The 19173-nt window shown below is 47.2% G+C and overlaps 1 protein-coding gene across 12 annotated transcripts in view; it reads right to left on the bottom strand.

Moving 5' to 3' along the window:
• The window catches only part of ZNF532 (zinc finger protein 532), a 54687-nt gene extending 36613 nt beyond the window's left edge, over positions 1–18074 (bottom strand). For 2 of the 12 annotated variants that reach the window (XM_077346891.1, XM_077346903.1), the window contains exon 1: positions 17825–18074. The gene's annotated coding sequence lies outside the window, so the exon portion shown is untranslated. The other 10 variants (XM_077346894.1, XM_077346892.1, XM_077346895.1 and 7 more) reach the window with 10 other exon arrangements.
• Positions 18075–19173: the final 1099 nt, after the last annotated feature.

The raw sequence follows: 19173 nt of genomic DNA, 5'->3' as shown, positions 1-19173 counted from the left end.
TGATAATGGGAGACTTTGGTGCTGATCGGCATAGCTTCCCTCCCCCCCCCCCCATTTCCTGTAGATGAACAGTTTTGCAAGAGAAAGATATATTTCTCTCCAGAGACAGGAGGCAAGCAAATTTTAAATGGACGATCGCATAACCAATTCTCCAAGCATAAGGAAAAGCCCAAGAGGAAAAACCATAAGAACTAGCAAATTCAGATTAAAAAAATAATAAAATTGCCTTCAAGTTGCAGCTTATGTAGCAACCCTGTAGAACAGGGGTAGTCAAACTGCGGCCCTCCAGATGTCCATGGACTACAATTCCCAGGAGCCCCTGTCAGCTGGCAGGGGCTCCTGGGAATTGTAGTCCATGGACATCTGGAGGGCCGCAGTTTGACTACCCCTGCTGTAGAATGTTCAAGGCAAGACACATTAGAGGTGGTTTGTCATAGCCCTGTCTGAATAGCAACCCTGGTATACCTTGGTGATTTCCCACCCAAATATGCTTCATGGCCAACCTTGCTTAGCTTCCAAGATCTGACAACATCAGACTAGCCTAGGATATAGTTGTTATTGTTGTTGTTGTTATTATTACTTATAACCCGCCGCCCCCGAAGGCTCGATGCGGATCACATAAAACCCCCCCAAATCATTTAAAACCAATAAATGACTGACCCTTTGCAGTCAGTATTCAGTACTGAACTTCGTCCCCAAAAGAAAGAATTTGCTACCCTTTTTACAGCCCTAGTAGATATGACATTTCTGCAAGGTGTGAGATGGTAAACGTGTTGTTCTTTACTTTGGTCAATGCTGTTTGCATAACAAAGTTCTTACGTGCTCTGGCCTTGGGAGAGAAATTACTAATTTCCTATCGTTTTCCTGTTTTCTAGGTAGAAACTTCCAAGACTTCAGTTCCTATTATTTAATTAATTTGCAGTGAATACGATAAATTTCTCCACAGTCTACAACAGTCTAAACGAGAATGAATGTCTGTGTGCAAGCCGAGTTAAAAAAAGAAAAGATGTACTCGAAGGGTCTAAGAAACCAACAGACAACAGGAAGTAATTCGTAACAATGGCCTAAGTCTCCAAATCTAATTCCAAGGATGGACTGGTCATCCTTGTGACGTCTTCGAGTCCATTTAATGTTGTGATTCAGCACTTGCAAATAGGCAACGTTTCAATTTTAATTCAGAGATGCTTTGAATGTTCATAGCAACTGAGGACAATACTGGCATAGAATCAGAATAACAGAGTTGGAAGGAACTTCCTGGGTCATCTAGCCCAACCCCCTGCACTATGCAAGACATTCACATCCCTATCGCTCATCTGCTGTAACCTGCCACCCCCTTGAGCCTTCACAGAATCAGCTTCTCCATCAGATGGCTACCCAGCCTCTGTTTAAAGATTTCCAAAGATGGAGAACCCACCACCTCCCGAGGAAGCCTGTTCCACTGAGAAACCACTCTAACTGTCAGGAACTTCTTCCGGATGTTGAGATGGAATTTCTTTTGAATTAATTTCATACTGTTGGTTCTGGTCCATCCCTCCAGGGCAAGAGAGAACAATTCTGCTCCATCCTCTACATAGCATCCTATTAAATACTTGAAGATGGTTATCAGATCCCCTCTCAGTCATCTCCTCTCCAGGCTAAACAGACCAAGCTCCCCCAACCTTTCTTCATACATCATAGTCTCAAAACCCCTCACCATCTTTGTTGCCCTCCTCTGGACACACTCCAGTGTGCATGCAATACAATACTGTGCATGCCGACCAATTCCCATTAAAGAAAAATTGGTTTACCACCATCAGTTGTAGATCCTAAAACATCTAGAAAGCCACAGTTTGGCGACTCGTGGCACAAGGTTAAATCATTTCAATACTAAAGACATCTGCTTAATGCCCCAAAGTCACAATCTGTACAAGGTAAAGTGAAGGGCCAGGATCAAGTTTGCAGCTCACACACAAGAAATATCAAGTCCTCTAAACCGGTGGTCCCCAACCACCGGGCCGTGGCGTCTGCAGGGCTGGGCATGCGCATTTGCGCCATGCGCGGCCGCAAACATGCATGCACGTTTGAGGCCACGCATGCGCAAATGCACGGCCGGGCGGTCGCCCTCCCCGCCGCCACCGGTCTGCAGCTTAAAGAAGGTTGCGGACCACTGCTCTAAACCAGTGGTCCCCCACCTTTTTATCACAGGGGACCAGTCAACGTTTGACAATTTTACTGAGGCCCGGGGCGGGGTAGCCTTTTGCTGAGGGACGTTGCCACCGCTGCCTGAGCCCCTGATCCACTTGCTTTCCCGCCGGTGCCCCTGACTTCCCGCCATCCGCTGGGGGGCCCTGCAAGCAGCAGCTGCGCAGTGCCACACCAAGGGGGAGCCCCTGCCATGGCGGCCGCCGGAGAACACCAAAGGTAAGCCAGCAGCAGAGTGGCAGGGCAGCCTCTGAGGCAGCAGCCGGGGAAGAGGAAGAGGAGGAGCTGCGGCCCGGTATCGGTCCCAGAACCGGGGGTTGGGGACACCTGCTCTAAACAGAAAGTTGCAGCTTGTTTTTTCCCCCAAAGTTTTTCTATGTACCACTTCCACATTTCCCCTTACAACCCCCAAAAGCAATACTCCACAATCTATGTTTTTAAAAGGACCTTCCTAGCTCTAGAACAACTAAACCAGATGTTGACATCAGTCACTCATCTTTTCAAATACCCCAAAGATTTAATTCAGCTCTGTTGTTATAATGGATATGCATCTTATTTTTGCCTGAGATTATTGCAAAAGCAAGATTATCATAATTACATTTGCTGAAGCACGGAGCTGGTATAAGATGCCAAGGAGATAAAAGAACCTATCAAATGAAATCTATTTAAACAGCCATTCCAAGAGTTCTTTGAAAGCGAGAATTCAAATACTGTAGCAACTATCACCCCACACAATTTGAGGACAAAACTCTAATAAGTGGGAAATTAATCATCAAGTTACGACATAATACTGAACTAGCAATTAAAACAAGCAATTCCTGTTATTTATTTATTACAGCTAATGCTGTAACCTTACCCATCTAGAAACTGCCTTGCAAAAGGAAGCAAAACGTAACATAACTCTGCTAATATCTCTTTGGTCTCCTACAGCCTTCTATTTATTGGAAACCAGTGACCTCCTCATATGATTCCTTGTCCATCCATTGGACGCCTAAAACAAAACTTTGCTGGTCTTAAAGGTGCCAATGGACTCAAAGACTGACACAACTAGGCCCCTGAATAGATTCAGGAAATACTCATTCACTCAGTAAGTGTAGATTTCACTGCCAGTCAATGCAATGACGGCCATAGGCATAGATGGCTTTAAAAGATTCATGGTGGAGAGGTCCATCAATGACTATTAGCTATGATGACTAAAGAAAAACCTCCATGTCCAGAGGCATGCTGGAAGGCCCTTACTTTTATTCTGTTTGCTGTTCCTCTGGGGTTGAACTCTGTGGGAAGCAGGAATACATGGAGCACTGGTCTGATCCAACAGGGCTCTTCTTATCTCTGTAGTATTGCAAGTCAGACAGCTGCAAACTCATTGCTGGGTCCGAATATTTCTGGCTTTTGACAGACGCTGCTGCTACTTTATTCTAATATCTCTATAGCACGGACACGTCCATATTCTTAAACTTTCTCTTGACGACACACCATGAAGTAGGGTAGGCAATGGTTTTCAAATCTCCTGAGCCCCCATGGCTAAAACACCACAGCCAAAGGAGACAGACAATGCAGTCCCTACCAATGGTCTCATAATTTAAACCATTAACAGAAGAAGAAGAAGAGTTGGTTCTTATATGCCGCTTTTCTCTACCAGAAGGAGTCTCAAAGCGTCTTACATTCGCCTTCTCTTTCCTCTCCCCACAACAGACACCCTGTGAGGGAGATGAGGCTTAGAGAGCCCTGAGATTACTGAAGAAGAGTTAGTTCTTATATGCCGCTTTTCCCTACCAGAAGGAGTCTCAAAGCATCTTACATTCACCTTCCCTTTCCTCTCCCCACAACAGACACCCTGTGAGGGAGATGAGGCTGAGAGAGCCCTGAGATTTCTGAAGAAGAACTGGTTCTTATATGCTGCTTTTCTGTACCTGAAGGAGTCTCAAAGCGGCTTACAATCACCTTCCCTTTCCTCTCCCCACAACAGACACCCTGTGAGGTAGGTGGAACTGAGAGAGCCCTGATATTACTGCTCGATCAGAACAGCTTTATCAGTGCCGTGGCGAGTCCAAAGTCACCCAGCTGGTTGCATGTGGGGGAGCGGGGAATCAAACCCGGCTTGCCAGATTAGAAGTCCGCACTCCTAACCACTACACCAAGCTGGCTCTATGCTTAACTCTGAAGGTAGGCCTTGAGAGAATATCCCAAAAAAGGCTAAAGAGGGAGAAAGAACCTTTTCACAGCACAGACATCCTTCCCCAAAATACAGAGAAAGCACATCCATGGTCTGTCATCTGCATAAACAGAAGGGACTGAGGGACAACTCATACTTTTCTTATGACTGAAAGGTAGCCTGTCATGAGGTAAAAAAAAGGCGAGGCATCACCCACCATCACCAGTGGTGGAAACCAAAAAGGACAGCAGAGCACAGCTCAGATACCTGAGGCATAATTTGTTTATTTCACCATAGTCTGTCACTCCTGCTAAGAGACAATGAGGCTCTCTTGTCAAAGATCCACTAAACCAGGGGTAGTCAAACTGCAGCCCTCCAGATATCCATGGACTACAAATCCCATGAGCCCCTGCCAGCGTTCGCTGGCATGGGAATTGCAGTCCATGGACATCTGGAGGGCCGCACTTTGACTACCCCTGCAAACAGTGTGGGAAGGTAACACAAGAATGCTCCTGCACAGTTCTGGTTTTGGTTCATTTCAGTGATGTGGGTCCAAGAGCTCAGTGGACTGTGGAAGAGAGGGTGCCTTTCAGATACTTTATCTCAGGAAGTAAAAATGTCTCGGCCTAGTTTGCGAAATGCCGGAAAGCAGACCGCAGTTGCCATCTTAGGCTCCTTACGTCCATTTTCAAAGAGGCCTCTGGACCTCTGTTTTGAGTATTAGGATTTCATGGGGGCTGTTTTTTGTTTTGTGATTAAAGATTTTAATAATATTTGAACTGGGTTTTTTAGTTGTATTGTGAGACAGGGCTCTTGAAACAGACTTTGTGAGCTGCTTTAAGAACTGGGTTTGTTTTTTTTGGGGGGGGGTGATCCGGTGGAATATGAAATGCTAGAATGAACCCATGAACAATTAACAAATCAACAGGTAAAGATATTGCTCACAAATACAGATGTTGGCGACAGATGCTGAGGCAAAAAATAAATTCCCCCTCAACCCCAGCCTGGTTGTCTTGAATAAGTAATACAGCTTCTTGGTGAATCATTTACTGTGAACTTGGTGAACTGATTTACTGTGAGCCTGGTAAAAGGAAACCGAATTTCTTAATCAGCCTGCATTCTTTCAATCCGCTTCCTGGCATGCCAGGAAGAACTGTATGTAAGGCGGCCCATTACAGGAAAAATTGGATGGGAAATTCTATTGAATGCTCATCTTTCATGCCTGGTCCAGACAGTGTTATTGCTCACTATTTAAACCACAAACCAGACTGAGCTGAAATCAAACAAATGCATATTTTATGGCATGATAAAAGCTGGCTTAACTAGCAGATTTCTTCTACCCTTGTTGTTTCGTATTTGTCTAGAGCTAAGAGCAAGTGTGGTTAATTCATTGTGACTACAGGACTCAGTTGTTGAAATCTTGGAGTGTTAACAAGCGTTGTAAGCAAAATGGTGCCAGACAATGAGAAATTTGTGATCATGTACGCCAGGGGTGGCCAAATTGTGGCTTTCCAGGTGTCCATGGACTACAATTGCCATGAACCCCTGCCAGCATTCTTGCAGAGGCTCATGGTAATTGTAGTCCATGGTAATTGTAGTCCATGGACATCTGGAGAGCCAGTTTGGCCACCACTGATATATAGGAGCCAGTAAAATCTATGGTTGTCATCTTCTAGGTGAGGCCTGGGATCTGATCTCCATACATAGATCAGTTACCCAGGAGGAAATGAATGCTTCAGAGGATGGAGTGCATGATATTATGTCCCTACTGAACTTCCTTACCTCCCCAAGCTCACCTTCTTCAGGCATTGAACCCAAATCTCTTGGAAGTTTGTAAACTGGATTCTGTGACCTTAACCAGGTCTGCACGATGGGGGCACAATCTGAATTGTAGAATGCACACCACCATTGCCCATATGAAGTCTACCTGGGACCTTCTCCTTACAAAGCAGGTGCTCCATCACCGAACAATGTGACTGACCCAGTGACTGACCCTACTCAGAACTGTCTTTATTGCTGGAGGGGGTCAGGGAAGAGAAGGTTGGGGACTTATTGTGCTGGTTTTAAGTTATGATGCTTTTAATTACAATTGCAAGCAGCCCTTAGCCACAAGGAGAGGAGTGGCGTGTATTATATATACGTAAACCCTGATGGTCTCCCATCTGAAGACCCTCCTTAGCTTCTGAGATCTGACAAGATAGGACTAGCCTGGGTTATCTATGTGAGGGCAGGACAATATACATGCCTGGCCTTTCTGTCCAAAAGAACTTACAGATTGCTCCCTGATTTGCTGGCAGGGGCTCATGGGAATTGTAGTCCATAGACATCTGGAGGACCACAGGTTGACTACCCCTGATCTAGATGTTCTACAGTTTTTCACAGTCCTAGGAAAATACATGGTTCATTTGTTCAGAAATGCCTTTTTGCATGTATCGTTTGATTGCTCCATACCTGAATGCTTTGCAGTGAAGACCAGGATGAAAAAAGACTGTCTTCTTGGCAACTTCTTCTCAGGGATCCTGGTCTATCACTCAGGATGTAGGACACCCAAGAGAAAAGCAAGTAACGGTTCCCATTGGGTAAGCCACTGTCCTAACTGCCCTCAGAACGGGTCCCTGGCTACTTGACTGCACATGGGTTTCTTCCTTGGCTTCAGCACATGGATTCCCTTCCTTGACACTCAATTTCCCCCCCTTTCTCACTGGTGCTCCCCTGCACCAGTGTGCCTTTTTCTTTAGGGTGCGCCGTAGCCCTACTGCTGGCACTTCCTGTCAGTGGGGTTTCTTTGGAGTCACCAATCCCTCCACCACTGTCTCAGGCCTTACTGGCCCACAGCAGGCCATCTGTTTTCCTGGCATCCTAGGTTCCCCACTTGGGGTTGTGCTTGGGCCCAGCAGGGTAGGTGCCACTGCCCCTTTGCAGCCTCAGGTCCTGAGGCATCCCATCTTCACTTCAACCTCAGCCATCAGGAGTGTCCCGACACCACCTGGGCTCCACAAGACTGCTTGGATGGCTACAACCAGCTATAAAACCTCAAGGACAATCTGTCATGATTGCTTCACATCCTCTTCATAGTGCAAGGGATCATGTAACAGCCCATTATCAAGCCCAGCAGAGCCCAACTTAGACATTCCTTTTCTCTTTAAGACCAAAGTCTTACATGGGTTTTCTTCTGCCCAGTCTTTTATCACTTTTCTCCTTCCACCTGCAGTGCTGCACACCTGGAGCTTCACAACTGGAGGAAGACCAAGTTGAGAGAAGCCATGACTGCTTCATCTCCCATTTCTCAGGTTATCTTAAAAGGACAGCGTGCAGCATTGCAGCAGTAGCCCTGGCTGGGCTTCAGAAAGCGACGTCTCATTAAAAACCAAAATGCTCGTGAGCCCAAGGACTTCCAGCCTTCTAGAAGAGGCATCCCGGAAAATCAAATTGGAACTTCCAATTGGAACGTCTAATGTTCTTTTTCTAGGACCAAAACAGACCAGGAACCAAACTAACTATGCTCCCAGTTTCTGGTTTTTATGCGGAGCAATTCCGGAAACAGAACTATGTAAGTTTTCCAATTACTATGGTTCTAACATCAAACCCCTAGATTTCTAGCCAACAAGGTCACTAGTATTATTCCAGCCCTCCGGTATGTGGATTTTAGTTTCAGAATTTCTTATCTATCCCAAATATTATTATAAGGACTTGCCTGTACAAGCCATGGCTATAAGACATCTATTCAGCCACCATCAGAAAGTGAAACTTTCTAAATCTTTGAAAAAGATGTTATGCTAGCCTTTCCAAGTCCTGTTAAGCACCAGGAGAAATGGAGCAATAGCAAACAGCTCCAGCCTTAAAAGAGCTGCACCCTTCAAAGTCCAAAGTGACTTCGGTGCATGCGTGCATAACTTGTTCCACAACCATGTACCGCTTTACTGTGAACCAATTCACAACACCAACAAGAAGTTATAGGCTTTAAAAAGCCTAGAAAGATCAGAAGTGGTGCTTCTGTGCGTCACCAAGCCTGCTCGTCGTTCCCCCCCCCCCCATCAGATGGCCCATCCTCAAATGTCAGGGAATCCTCGGGAGAACAGTTGTGGTGGTTTCAGTGGAAAAGGAAATTGGAAAAGCAAGCATGCACCCAATGATCAGGCATCGAGGGCGGGGGCTGCAGTGTGAGGAACAGCCTAGGATAGCTCGACCTCGTCAGATTTCAGGAGCTGAGCAGGGTTGGCCCCAGTTAGTATTTATTTTTATTATTTATTATATATTTCTGTACCGCCCTCCCTGAAGGTTCAGGGCGGTTCACATAAAACCAGAAACAATACAGATAACTTAGTCTAACAATAAAGTGATGACAACGAGCATCATAGAACAGTAGAAAAAAATGGAGAACATTAAATTAACGCATACTGATAGCCTAGTGGGTTGGGGGGGAATTGTAGTGGGTGCCATAGGTGGAAGGCTCAGGAGGAGGGCCCATGGGAAGTGTGGTTCAGGTCGACCTCAACCAAATGCCTGGCGGAGGAGCTCCCTTTTGCAGGCCCTGCAGAACTGTTTGAGTTCCGTGAGGGCCCTGATCTCCTCTGGGAGCTCGTTCCACCAGGTGGGGGCCAGCATGGAGAAAGCTCTGGCCCTGGTTGAGGTCAAGCGAGCTTCCCTGGGGCCACGGATCACCAGGAAGTTGGACGTGCTGGAGCGTAAGGCTCTCTGGGGGGGTGTAAGCAGAGAGGCGATCCGTCAGGTACACTGGGCCCAGACCACATATGGCCTGAAAGGTGATAACCAGAACCTTAAGTCCACTGGAATGGGAGCCCATGAAGAAATACTAGGGGTACCACGCAGAGGCAGGATATAGCAAACCACTTCTGTACATATCTTGAAAACCGTACAGGGTCGCTGTAAGTCAGCTGCAAAAATAAAAAAGGTAAAAAAGAACATTGGGAAAGCTTCTATGCATGAACCTTTGTGATCAGGCCTCTCTGAGGGGTATGTGGGAGGGTCTTTAGATGCAGACTTCTAAACATAACAAATACTAATAGTGTTTTCTAAGGGCTTACTTCCCCTCTGAAGTGGATGGGTGACACCCCCCCCCCCAACAAGAATCCCGATGACCTTTAGGAAATAAGTAGGCCCCAGAAACCCTGGGTGAACATTTTCAACCTGCTCGGGCAAATCAGTAGCCAGGTGTACCTGCTATTCTGTGTCATTATTTTGAGGGGGGGGAAACAAAGAAAAATAATTTCGTTTGGGGAGGGGGAATCTAAAACCCATTAAAATATTATTTCCCCTGTCCAGGATCCACTATGGCAACCGGGCAGATTCCAACGTGATCTCCTAATAAGGCCAGCTCTCAAATATCAATCTGCATTTTCAGGTTTAAAAGATGGCCTATATGGAGTGGGAGAAAACACGCTCAGAAATCCTCCTAGCGAACAGACTGTTTGAATATATTATACAGAAACATCCAAAGGATCAGAAAACAAAATTTGCTCAGGTTCCTCCTATTACAGCAAACAGTTCCTACCACAATATTTAAAGGGGAATAAAATCCCCTCTGCAGAGAGAAGAAATAAAGGCAATACAACCCACTCACTCACTCACACACACACACACACACGGCCGGTACAATGCTACTTCCCAAACCCAAATTCCGAATACCACCACAAAATGAAGCGTTCGTACTTACAGATTTTAAAAAACAGCCTACCAATACAGTGGTGATCTCATGTAACCCTATGGATTTTAGGTGACCCTTGGAAAGAAAAGCCACAAAACAAAGAGACCCAATGTACAGCAGGCATCAATAATCTCCCCCATCATGTATCATGGACTAGCGGCTTCTGGAAAAAAACAGTTATCAACAGCCAAGCACTGAAGAAACCCTCCCCGGACACTGATACGAAACGTTAAAGCACACACAAAAATGAAATCTCTCCATGCTGGGCTCTTTTGTGCAAGCTATTTAAATGTCCTGTCAAGTACTGAGAAAGCACTGTTGCTTATACCTGACTGGGGAAAAAAATGCCACAGATACACACAATTTTTCCAGCCTTAACTGATTGCATGCTCTTTTCCAGTCCACTCCCATCTAGCCCTTTAAATACCTTAAGTCATCTTCCACACAATCAGGAAACAGAGGTTCCTTAGTGCTAGTGTCACCCTCTGAATGCAGCCAACCCTGCCTGACACCAACCTCCATGAAACTTACCCAATCAAAATACTCCCAGGGCTTTTAAAGACTCTTTTACTTTATTCCGCTTGACTACAACGGACAACCTAAATTTCAAGCTGGGATCAGAACACATTCTCCCCACCCACCCACCTTCTCCCCACGGTTTATCCTCCATCTTTGTTTGTGTTCCCCCTCCTCTGGTTGCAGATTTATACCAGGGGGCTGCCAGCTGGATTTTAGTAGCTTCAGAATGCATACTGGATTCCAGAGGTGTTGATGGCTTCCTGTTTTAGGAAGTTACAGTTTCTAGCAAAAGAAACTCTTCCCCCCCCCCAGGCAAAAACGCATAGTGTTCCAACATAATCTGAGCAGCTTTGTTCCTTTCCCTTTACCACATTCATCACTGGTTTCTCCGGCCTCTCCTTCCCCCCCCCCCCCCCCGCACACACACCCCTGTGCTCTTTCTCTAAAGCTGGAAGATTCAGTATCAAATGCAAAATGCCTGCTCTAATCTAAGTATACCGTCATTTTTTCCGAACGAAGAGGGGAAAATCTTATCCATTAACCGGTGCTCTGAAGTCTGAAGCCAGGAGGAGATATTCCTTACCAGCTGATGTGGTGTCCATCCGGTTTCCTATTCGCAGGCAATTTATGCTCGGTATTGAAATTTATGCCCCTACTAATCCACTGGGATTCTACGAAACCTTTAAAACACATCCCCTCTGCTGGACAGGGGGGAAAAACTTCATTGCAACATGCTTTGACAAACAAAATTATTATTATTTGTAGGAAAACGTGTGTGTGTGTGTGTGTGTGTGTGTACAGTTGAATACTCTTTTCTCTTTCGAATACAGGTTAGAATGTAGAAGGGGTAAAAGACAGGCTTTTACACACACACACACACACACACAAACTTCTAATTCCTCCATCATAACAGAGCTGCAAGGCAAACAGCTCTCTGCCATGTGTTCTCCAATTTATGGCAGTCATGCAAGGGCCTGTGCTTTTAAGATTTAACAGGGAGAAGGAAATGTCTGCCAGCCTACCGGGTGTATCACAGGAAGGCTTTATCCTTTGCCTGGTGATAGAAGAAGCCTTTATAAACAATAGCTTTAATCCTGTTAAACCTGGATGAGGTTAGCCTGCAGTATTTCTTTGCCTTGTTCAGGCCCCTGCTTATTCATCCCCTGCGCCTGGAGGGGGAAGAGGCGTGGGGTGGGAAATTATAAGCAACATTTAAGATTTTGTATACATCATCAGGCTATTGTGATGGCACTAAAAAAAGGATGTACCTCACCGTGTGTACTTTGACCCTGGGATAGATTTTGGTTTTTTTTTTAAATGCCAAAGATCAGCCGGAGATGCATAGCCACTGCAAACTGGAAAGGGTTAAAGGCAGCCTCAATCAATAGGCCTACAAGGAAAACAGAAAGAGGATGCCTGGTAGCCTTTTTAAAGAACGCAAATGCTTTCCATGCACAATTCTAAAACAATAGTTCGTTCTTGGCCTTCAACAGACACAACACACACAGAGACACATATTCTTAATGTCTGAGATTTCTTTTTCCCTGACAATACCTTAGAAATACCAGCATGCAAACCAGAAACCCTGAGTCACAAAGCCTAGCAAGAAATACGAATGGTTTAAATGCATTTCTTTGTTTTTATTTTGTTCAGCCTTGTCAACAACGAATCTTGCATAGCCAAGTGTCCCACCTAGCAAACAAAGGAAAGATTTTTAATAAGGGTGATAATCTCAGATCCTGTCCGTCCCATCAGCAAAAAAAAAAAAAAGAGAAACAAATGAGGAAAAAAAGACCCAAAGGAAGCAAAAAAGCCATGAATAGTCCAACGTAATCCCAGTTACTGCAAATCTGTACATAGATACACAGAATCCTTTATGACCATGTTAGCCACATACCAGCGCTGTGTGTCAAAAATGTGCATTCACATATTGTTAAGGGAAGAAAAATCTTTTTTCCTGCAAGATCCTCTCCTTTTGGCTTGCATGAAGGGAGGAAGCTATCCCACTGTAGCAGCTCAGTGACTGCATTGTATTCAGGAGCTGATCTGCCTCAAACCAGTTTCAGCCGGTTCTGGTCACCCTACATAAAAAAGCTATGGCAACCCTCCCTGAGTTGCCAACAAGTCCCTGAAAAAAAACACACACACACACAATCAAGAGGGGTTTGGTTGTTTTCTTCATTCGTGTGAGGGAATTTCTATTTGGTCCCCCCTTTTAGAGTGCAGCCCCACTATCTACACCACCTCCCTCCCCACACAATTGCATTGTACACAGAAACATTCCTTTTTTTCCCTCCCCTTCCATCTCCCCTTCCCAACTTACCTCCCAGAAACCTGGCTGAAAAGCTTTCTCTGTGTGTGTGTGTGTGCGTGTAGCTAACAAAGAAAGACCGCAATAAAAAAAAAATCCTCACAGGATCTCCTTTTGCAGCACAAAGGCTACTCGGCCACAAGAGCAAGTAGGGTGACTGCTAAGCAGGGTCCTGTCCCCCCGTCCCCCCTCCCCGTTCTGCTCCCTCAAGAACATGAGATGTTCAAATCGACGCCATGTCTACCCACTGTCCTCAGTGCCTAGGGAACTAGAAAACAAGGATTTCTTACTCAGAAAACCGACCTGGGCATGCACATCCTGGCGAGGTTTCGGGGTGGCTGTTAAATATTCTCTCTGCCGTCCCGATGGTGATCGTAGGTCTTTCCTAGCCATCGGGAACGTGCATGTCAAATGCACGGCCAGAACGTTCTCTGCAAGTTGGTTGGACAACAAGGCCTTCTCCTCACTTACCTGAATCCCCCTCTAACCTAGAGTAGCTCACTGGCTCTCCTTTGCACAAGGACATTATTGCCTAAACAGCTACACAGAAACATTTTAGAACCTTACCTGGATACCGGAGGCCACCCCCTACCTGCAATCCATTGTGACAAGAGGGGATTTCGGCTGCTGCTTGTTTCCACAGACAGGAAACGTTCCGCCATGACAGGCTTAAATTCCTTCCTCCGCACTAGGGAAGGACAGGATCCCTGCCTCTTAAGCTTGACATACCAAACGGCCCAGGCCTTTTACAGTTCATCAGAATAACCTTTTAACCTGGATCTGAGGTCTTTTAACGCCTTTGTTCCCCGGCACAAATTTGGCCCTTTGACCCAGTCATCGCTTTGCATCGGTACCAAGATGACTTCACCACATAATTTTCTGCAGGGGCAGACAGTTTAACACCGTCTTCATCAACTCAACCTTTCATAGGGAGACAGCTCCTGAATAAAACCTTTTAAATAGTCTCTTCTCTCACCCTCCCCTCCCCGATGTGCAAGGAGGGTCACTCACGGCCATTTTTAACCGCTTCCCAGGGCTGTGTGTTTATGTTGCTTTGGTGGGTTGTCAATCTGTGTCATTCAGCGCAAGCTTTTGGGGGCAGAAGGCATCGTTTTGTGAACAGCCTACGGCAAGGCCTAAAGCAAAACCAAAATCCACAGCCAGGGTGCCAAGGCAGTGCAGTGGATAATATTGATTTTCTCCATCTAGCAGCCTCCATCAGCCTTGGACATCTTCTAAATGCTTTATCAACCTCTCCCCAAGTTTAATTTTCATACTCTGATGTTCCCTTGTCTACGACGGAGTGCTTTGGCGAGAGGTTGCCCAGTGGCTGGCTACCATGTCATATCAATCCTTTGAGCGTTTCCCATGCTACCATCCTCAGTAATATCTCCACTGAGCAGCACACATGACAGAAAAGTGATGAATGGAAGCTGGTTATGGCTTGGTCATGATTGCTTTCACTGTGGCAGATAATGCCCACCTTCTCTTTGTGGTAGTTTCCATGTTCTTTGTCATGCTCATTCTATTCTCCTCCCATATATGCTTTTCCTACCATCTTTCGCTTTTCCTTACCAGCTGTGGTTCCTCCAAGATGGCTACCATTCTGGCTCGAAACAGAAATATGACTCAAATCGTATGGTACAGTACTTGGACAGGGGTTCCCCGTGTTTTTGAGCCTGCCAGCATCTTTGGAATTCTGACACAAGATGGTGGGCACCACCACAAAAATGGCCACCACAGGAGGCGGAGCCAGTCACAACATAACAGGGAACAAGGCTATGCCTACTCTTACAGTCATTTTTCAACATTTCAGGCTGAAGCTCTATTTAAGAGGATATTTTTTAAAAGGATAATATTTAAAATATTTTCTGGCATAAGCACAACTGACTTTCAGTCTTGCAGTAAAGATCCCTGTGCAGTGATGGCACCTACTCCCAAAAAATCTGCACAGCCAAACAGATCTCCGATGGCCAATCAAAGGCTCCATGCGGCTGCACTCACTTTCTGAAAACATCTGGTGGGCACCAGGTATGACAATTGCCCAGTTGCTACATTCCTAGGCTAGGAGCTTGGAGACCAAAGTCAAAGCCTAGTTTACTACGGAAGCTGGGTGGCCTAGGAGGGTCAGTCATTCTCTCTTAGCCTACTGCAAAAAAAAAGTTGTTGACATGAGGATAAAACAGAGGAGGGGGAAATGATGTTGTCAGCTGCTTTGGGTCCACACTGGGAACAAAAGTAGGGTATAAATATCTTGACAAGTAAAACAAAAGAATGTGGCAGCTGTTAAAGAACTCCCTCTACAAGGTACGGGTTTCAGGTCATGACATGTGAGTACCAGTCATGGTTAATCCCCATAGAAGTAGGACTACATCATCAGAGTCACTGGTGGGGAAAGGAACTGTGAAATCCAAATGAACACCATGACTGCAGCTTACATACTGAAACACTGAGCCCCACTATGTTCCAGTGAGCTTTGGTGCTAGGTTCTACCCCCAAAATATTACCATAATGACATTCTTCTATGGCAAAGAGCTCAGGACAACATGGATGGCCTCTCCCTTTCCCATTTATCAGTGCAGAACCTTGGGAGAAAATGCCGGAAGGTTCCCAGGTACCCACAAGGGCAACAGATGGAAGAAGGTTTGCCAGCTCCCACTTGGGAAATGCCTGAAGATTTGGGGGTGAAGCCTACGCAGGATAGTGACCTCAATGGGGTACAATGTCATGAAGCCCATCCTCCATAGCAGGGGTAGTCAAACTGCGGCCCTCCAGATGTCCATGGACTACAATTCCCAGGAACCCCTGCCAGCGAATGCTGGCAGGGGCTCCTGGGAATTGTAGTCCATGGACATCTGGAGGGCCACAGTTTGACTACCCCTGCTCCATAGCATTCATTTTCTTTAAGGGAACTGATCTCTGTAGTCTGAAGATGAGTTGTAACTCTGGGAGATCCCTCCTTCTTGGAGGTTGGCCATCCTTAGGCTGAAGTGTGCTTCATGGTGGAATGGGAATATGAACTTGGGTGTCACTGGTTCAGACCCAACAGAGAGATTGGACGGCAACCCAAAGCCACCTGCCCAAAAGCCAGGAGGTCAACGGTGTGGATATGGTCAAAACTTGGATTATCTCCTCTCTGTGGACACATGGAGCGCTGAGAAGGGGTCAAGATAGAATGCATAACTCCACAGACAGCCACTTCCGCCCACTTGCAGGCGCAGTGTGTGAAATTCTGAGAACTTGTATGGTTTATGAGAGCCAGTTTGGTTAGGAGTGCGAACTTCTCATCTGGCGTGCCGGGTTCAATTCCGTGCTCCCCCACGTGCAGGCAGCTGGGTGGCCTTAGGCTCACCACGGCACTGATAAAACTGTTCTGACCAAGCAGTGATATCAGGGCTCTCTCAGCCTCACCCACCTCACAGGGTGTCAGTTGTGGAGAGAGGAAAGGGAAGGCGACTGTAGGCCACTTTGAGCCTCCTTCGGGTAGAGAAAATCGGCATATAAGAACCAACTCTTCTTCTTTACAGTCCTCTTAATCCAACTGCTAACAAAGACTAGAACAGAGATCCCATTTTCTGTTTTTTTTTTTTTAATGGGTGGGACCAGGCTGAACTTCACCCCAACAAGGCTTCTGATTGGTGACTGAAGATTTTGGCTGGGCAGAAATTTCAAAACACTGCTTTGGCAGAACCTGCCACCTTAACAAAAGGATCTTCACCATGTGTCTGAAGGGAAGCTGTGGCAGCCATTTTGTGGCTGCACCCACCACGCTGTGTCAAAGCAAAAACAGTTCCCAGGGATTCTAAACGCTGGCAGGGGCTCATGGGAATTGTAGTTCATGGACATCTGGAGGGCCGCTGTTTGACTACCCCTGCTCTAAACAGTTGGGGCCTCCTGGACTACCACATCCACCACCCATATCTCATGCACCAAGCCCGCAGGCTCCATCCCCGAAGCACCCCTCCTTGCAAGACTCCCATTCTTTCCTACAGGATGTGCCAAGCCAAGTCAGTATCAGAAAGGCCACGATTCCAAAACTGACCTCTGGCCCTCTCTCCCCAGGTCAACTACCACCACGCCCTCCAATCCCCCAGTCGAAATCACAAGAGGAGGCAACACCCAAGGCACCCCGTGGGTCAAGACTAAGGGACAGAAGAAGCCCACCTTCAAGGTCAGGCGACAGACAGGGTTGCCAGCTAGTCTGGAAACCCACGCGTGCATTTTGCAAGGCGTGTTTGGCTGGGCTCTAGGGGCACACCGTGGTGGGCTGCATCAGCAGAGGCCCCCGACGGGAGAAGGCGAGCAGGACCCGCCAGCCCCTTCCCAAGAGCCAGGTACAGATAACCCCACCCTCGCACGGGGCAAAAAGGCCAGCACACACAACACACACACACACACACACACACACACAAACACAGGCACCAGAAAAGAACAGCCTGGGCAATCCAGCAAGCAAACACCCCTGTCCCGAGGCAAGCACGTTTACCCCACCCGGGCTCTGCAAGCGTCCTTCCTGCCTCGCTGGCCTAGCCTCTTCGGCAGCAAAACCTGCCTATTCCACCCATCCACCCCCGCTGGAGAGAAAAGCTCCAGCGGCCTGCTTGGCTGGCGCACCCGGGGCCCTTGCCTGGCTATTCCCCCGGTCCCTTTGGGCGGAGGCCGCGGCTGCCAGCCTCCCCGCCCGCGGCTGCTTCCCTCCCTTCCGCGTAGGCACGGCAGGGCCAAAGCAACGCGGGCGGAGGCTGCATGGAGCAAGCGGGATCTGTCATGCGGGGCCTGCAAATATGTCTTTCCCCTTCTTTTGTGTGTGTTTCTGTGCGTGCGGGAGAGGCGGAAGGGGGGGGGGCATGATCTCTCGGAGCTGCAGCAGCAGCAGCAGCAGCAGCAGCCAGGCCCCACCAAGGAAACAAAAGGCGAGAGAGAAAAGATCCCCCCCCCGGCCCCAAGTCCCCAACGTTGCATGCAAACGCCTCACACCCCCATGCAAACAGACCTGCTGCTGCTGCTGCTGGTAGCCTTGAGCAAGAGGCCAGTGTGTGCTGCAAGCCGGGGAGGGGCTGATCCTGCCAAGGGTGCTTTTTCAGGCAGACATGTTTAAAGGCTCCCTCTCACTGCCACAGCAGCCTGCAGAGAGAGAGAGAGAGAGGAGAGAGAGAGAGAGGCGAGAGGCGAGAGAGAGGCCTGGCTTTAAAAGATGGTTGCACATAATGGCAGGCAGGCAGGCAGGCAGACAGAGGGAGAGGCTCTTGCTGGGACTAAGGAAAAGGTGGGGGTGGGGGGATGCCTCTGGCTTGGGAAGGGAGGGGGGGGAAGGGATGGATGGGGGTGTGTGGAAGAGATCTCCCCTGTGGATTCAATTTAAAACTTGTCACTGGAGTGTGAAGGGGGGGGGACCACGGGAGGAGGGTGTGTGTGTGTGTGTGTGTGTTTTGCACAAAAAATATTTATTAGTGGTTCATCTGAGGCATTTGCTTTGCAAACCAAGGAATTCCCTCGTGTGGAGGGGGGGGAACAGGAGAGGGAGGGAGCTAAAAGCCAGCCCCCCTTCCTTTGCCCGTTTTAATTACAGGCAAGGAAGAAAAGGGGGAAAGCAGTAATGGGACCCGCAGTGGTACCTCAGCGGGAAGAGGTGTATGTGTGTGTGTGTGGGGTTTAGAAATCCCCTTCATGAAGGCAGATTGAACGAGACGGAGAGGTATCGGGTTTGGATGGATCAAAAACAGCCTCTGCTTCTCTCCCCCCACTACCCCTTCCTAAAGTCACCAGAATACAGGGTGAATTGAGCAAAAATTTTAAAAATGAACTTTTTGGGAGGTGGGGATTCCATTTTTAAATGGCTCCTGGTGCCTCCGAGGCTAGCCAATTTATTGTGGGATTCCCCCCCCCCTCCCCAAGTCGCAGCCCACTTTATTCAAAAGAGGCCACCGGCAATAATTGTGATTCTTTAGATATCGCGAGGTTGTTTGGCCCGCCAGAGTGTATCATTGCGACCCTTGGGTGGGTCGGGAGAGAAAGGTCTGAACTGGGAATTTGACATTTTATGTCCTCTGGGTATGCATTAAGGGCCATCTATATCAGAAGCAGAAATGAAGGAATAAAAAAGCATATATTGAATATAAAATATCAAGTAAAGTGTTTTCCGTATTTCACTAATATTCTCTGCAGCTTGTGTGCGTGGTGGGGCGGGGGCTCGTTTTATAAGTGTCCCCCAGTGCCAGCACAGAGAATAAAATCTTACAGCTAAGATAGCAGGTGTGAGAACAACACAGCTCTCGCAGTTGAATGGCACTCTTAAAGGCACATTGATAATTCATCTAATTTTTGCCCATGTTTATTCATGTC

This window comes from Paroedura picta, chromosome 7, assembly GCF_049243985.1.
Source record: "Paroedura picta isolate Pp20150507F chromosome 7, Ppicta_v3.0, whole genome shotgun sequence".
Classification (NCBI taxonomy): domain Eukaryota; kingdom Metazoa; phylum Chordata; class Lepidosauria; order Squamata; family Gekkonidae; genus Paroedura; species Paroedura picta.
The sequence above is the reverse complement of the archived record's forward strand: the minus strand, read 5'-3'. Positions and strand labels throughout refer to the sequence as shown.